The sequence below is a fragment of the Peromyscus californicus genome, unplaced genomic scaffold, assembly GCF_007827085.1.
Source record: "Peromyscus californicus insignis strain IS unplaced genomic scaffold, ASM782708v3 Scaffold_6__1_contigs__length_162567912, whole genome shotgun sequence".
In the NCBI taxonomy this organism is placed as follows: Eukaryota; Metazoa; Chordata; class Mammalia; order Rodentia; family Cricetidae; genus Peromyscus; species Peromyscus californicus.
Genome location: NW_026294584.1, coordinates 132,337,815 through 132,342,291, shown reverse-complemented (window position 1 = coordinate 132,342,291; position 4,477 = coordinate 132,337,815). Strand labels below are relative to the sequence as shown.

General features: G+C 45.9%; 1 pseudogene; it reads right to left on the bottom strand.

Annotated features, from left to right (window-relative positions):
• Positions 1-258: 258 nt before the first annotated feature.
• LOC128099263 (glyceraldehyde-3-phosphate dehydrogenase-like) lies at positions 259-1,481 on the bottom strand (annotated as a pseudogene).
• Positions 1,482-4,477: the final 2,996 nt, after the last annotated feature.

Sequence of the window (4,477 nt, the reverse complement as noted above, 5' to 3'; positions counted from 1 at the left end):
AAAATAACAGTAGTAGACTTTCCTGTAGGGTCTGTGACCTCATCAGCCATGGGTGGTTATACCAGGCACAAACTCTCCTCTATTGAGTGGGCCTTAAGTCCAAGTAGACAGCTGTTGGTTATCCTTAAGATATAAGGACCACTATTGCCAACTTGGGGAATATCTTGCTGTGGTGGTTATTGTTTATAATGGTTCACAACTAAGAGACTGCCTTTGAGTCTCAAAAGAGACTTTGAACTTTGCAGTTTTTTTTTTTTTTGGGTGCAGTGAACTTTATTGATGGTGTTCAAGAGAGTAGGGCTCCCTAAGCCCCTCCTGTTGTTCTGGGGGTCTGGGATGGAAACTGTGAGGGAGATGCTCAGTATCAGGGGCTGAGATGGGACAGGAACTTCTCAGCAGCCGAGGGTCTCTCTTGCTGTCCTTGCTGGGGTGGGTGGTCCAGGGCGGGCTTCTTACTCCTTGGAGGCCATGTAGGCCATGAGGTCCACCACCCTGTTGCTGTAGCCAAATTCATTGTCGTACCAGGAAATGAGCTTCACAAAGTTGTCATTGAGAGCAATGCCAGGCCCAGCATCGAAGGTGGAAGAGTGAGGGGTCACTGTTGAAGTCGCAGGAGACAACTTGGTCCTCAGTGTAGCCCAGGATGCCCTTTAGTGGGCCCTCTGACGCCTGCTTCACCACCTTCTTGATGTCGTCATACTTGGCAGGTTTCTGCAGGCGGCTTGTCAGATCCACGACGGACACATTGGGGGTAGGAACACGGAAGGCCATGCCTATGAGCTTCCCGTTCAGCTCTGGGACGACCTTGCCCACAGCCTTGGTGGCACCAGTGGATGCAGGGATGATGTTCTGGGCTGCCCCACGGCCATCACGCCACAACTTCCCAGAGGGGCCATCCACAGTCTCCTGGGTGGCAGTGATGGTGTGGACTGTGGTCATGAGTCCTTCCACAATGCCAAAGTTGTCATGGATGACCTTGGCCAGGGGGGCTAAGCAGTTGGTGGTGTAGGAAGCATTGCTGATAATCTTGAGTGAATTGTCGTACTTCACGCCTATCACAAACATGGGGGCATCAGCAGAAGGGGCGGAGATGATGACCCTTTTGGCCCCACCCTTCAAGTGGGCCCCAGCCTTCTCCATCGTGGTGAAGACACCAGTGGACTCCACAACATACTCAGCACCAGCCTCACCCCACTTGATGTTGGCAGGATCTCGCTCCTGGAAGATGGTGATGGCCTTCCCGTTGATGACCAGCCTCCCGTTCTCAGCCTTGACTGTGCCATTGAACTTGCCATGGGTAGAGTCATACTGGAACATGTAGACCATGTAGTTGAGGTCAATGAAGGGATCGTTGATGGCAACAATATCAACTTTGCCAGTCTGGAAGGCAGCCCTGGCAACCAGGCGTCCAATTCGGCCAAATCCGTTCACTCCGACCTTCACCATCGTGTCTCAGGAACGAGGCTGGCACTGCACAGAAAGATGCGGCTCTCTGGAACAGGGAGGAACAGAGAGCTGAACTTTGCAGTTTTAAACAGTGCTGATATGGCTAAAACTATAGGACATCATGAAATGGTCACAATTATTGGGGGCCTAGGGACAGTCTCTTATGGTTTAAATTTGACATGTTCACAGTAGGCTCTTTTATTTTAATGTTTGTTCCCAGGATGGAGATTCTGTGGAGCCTTTGGGAGCTGTGACCTGGCTGGTGGCAGTTGGTTACTGGACTGAACCTTGAAGGTTATAGCTTTATTCTTGCTTGTGGCTGTTTTCTGTTTCTTGGTCCAATCAGATGAATGACTGCTACCACACACTCAACACCATGGACTACACGTTACCACATCTTCTCTGCTCTGATGAACTACAACTCTCTGAAACCATAAGCCTACACAAACCTCTCTTTCCTCAGCTTGTTTCTGTCAGGGACCATGGTCACAGTGCAGAAAAGCACCTAAAACACAATTCTAGAAGGAACTCGTATCAGGACTCTCTGAACTCTTGGCAATTGTCAGCTGCCGGGAGAGGGTAAGACAGTTTTCTCTAAGAGTGCAGCCACTGGCAAGTCAGCCATGCTCCACAAATCCGAGAAATTTGGGCAGCATACATTGGTTTTGATAGGATTTAAAAAAAAAACACAAAATTTTCTGAGAAACCGCCATACTGATTTCCAAAGTGGCTGTAAAAGTTTGCATTCCCACCAACAGTGTAGGAGTGTTCCCCTTGCTCTATATCCTCTCCAACATAAGCTGTCTTCAGTGTTTTTGATCTTAGCCATTCTGACAGGTGTAAGATGGTATCTCAGAGTTGTTTTGATTTGCATTTCCCTGATGACTAAGGGTGTTGAGCAATTCCTTAAATGTCTTTCAACCATTTGAGATTCTTCTGTTGAGAATTCTTATAGCCCACTTTTAATTGGACTGTTAGGTATTTTAGTGTCTAGTTTCTTGAGTTCTTTATATATTCTGGAGATCAGCCTTCTGCCAGATGTGGGGTTGGTGAAAATCTTTTCCCATTCTGCAGGCTGTCGTTTTTATCTTATTGACTGTGTCCTTTGCCCTAGAAAAGCTTCTCAGTTTCAAGAGGTCCCATTTATTAATTGTTGCTGTCAGTATCTGTGCTACTGGTGTTATATTTAGGAAGTGATCTCCAATTCCAGTGCATTCAAGACTACTTCCTACTTTCTTTTCTGTCAGGTTCAGAGTAACTGGATTTATGTTGAGGTTTTTGATCCACTTGGACTTAAATTTTGTGCATGGTGACAGATATGGATCTATTTGCAATCTGCTACATGTTGACATCCAGTTATACCAGCACCATTTGTTGGAGCATTGTCAGTCTTAATTTGTACAGGTATCCCCATGGGCACACCTTTCTGTGGGTAGATGGTCTAGGAGGGGCAGGTTTCTTTGTGTGCCTCCATTATATTCCTGTCTGAAATGTCAGCAGAGGGCCTCTAATCACCTCTTCCTGCCTGTGTCTAATTGCTTCTGATGTGTAGGTTGACCTCAATGTTTTCTGGAAACCAAGCCTACCTATCCAAATATCCCTACACACAGAAGTATCCTTACCACACAGATTTCCTCAGATTGTCAAGCAACATGGCAACCAGCATAGATGAAGCTTAATTTCCAGGATTGTAGCACTTATGGTTGGAATGATACACAATGAACAGCAGTCACTGAGTAAATATTCCTTGAATAAATGAATACATACTTAACAATTTTAGGTATTTCCAGGCAAAGGTGACTCAGTCTTGAAGAGGATCTGGCACCCCATTCAGTGGCTTCGATGATTAGCCTTCCTGTCCAAGGCTCACATTTCTCAGAGGGGCTTAAAGAGGCAGCCATTTCCCCCTGAGTAACGTCCTGGGCTCAGGACAGACAAAGTTTCTCCGAATCATAGTACACAAGAGAACAAACAATGTTCACCTTCCCGTGAGATTATGGGGTGCCTGGCATGGACCTCGGTGTCAGCGCACAGAGCAGAGTCAGGATGCTGACTGACCCAGATAGGCATTGCTTAAGTCACAGGGCCCTGACTTCCCCTCCATGCTTTTTATTGTGGTAGTCCATATATAGCATGATATTAGCTATCTTTATCACTGTTTTTCAGTTTAGGTTTTTTGAGATAGGATCTTGCTGGATATCCAAGACTAGCCTTAAACACATGGTTCCCCTGCCTCCACCTCTCAAGGGTCAGGATTACAGGCATGTGCCACCATTCTGGGCTCTGCCTTCTTACTCATTTTAAGGAATGCAACTCCATGGTATGGACTCCATTTCCATAGATGTCCAACCAGCACTACCATTAATCACTGGAACTCTTTGAATTTTACAAAAATGAAATTCTGCATCTTTCCTCCTGGCCTATGGGACCACTATTCTGCTTTATACCTGTGGGTTTTCTCCAGTTTGCTTAGAGAATGTGGTGATAGAATATTTATCTTATTCTTATTTCATTAGCATACATCTCCAAGGCTCCTATGGGATGCAGTGTCACAATTCCACTTCCTCTGAGACTGGACACTATTGTATGTACATGGAACATTTCACTTATCCATCCATTTGTTGCTGGGAACTTACAATGCCCTCAGTTTAGCTGCGGTGAATAATTATTCTACAGACATGAATGTACAAATATCTCTTGAACACCCTGACTTCAGTTACTTCGGGTATATCGTCAGATGTGGAATTACTGTGTAGACAAACTTCTAAACAGTCTTACTAAATAAGAAACACAGAGCCAAATATAGGGGTGAAAGCCATAGAAATCAGAGAAATTGTGATAGCCACCAACTAACCTTAGCTCACCATGTCACCATAGCTTCCCAAGAGAACCAGCTTCTTCCTGTCTAACCTGCGCCATTATTGCCTTGATGTTCTGCCTTCTCATTGGCTCTAAGCCCAGCCACCTCACTTCCTTGTCACTGCCTGTCTACACAGACCTCCAGGTCTCTATGGTTGGTACTGGGATTAAA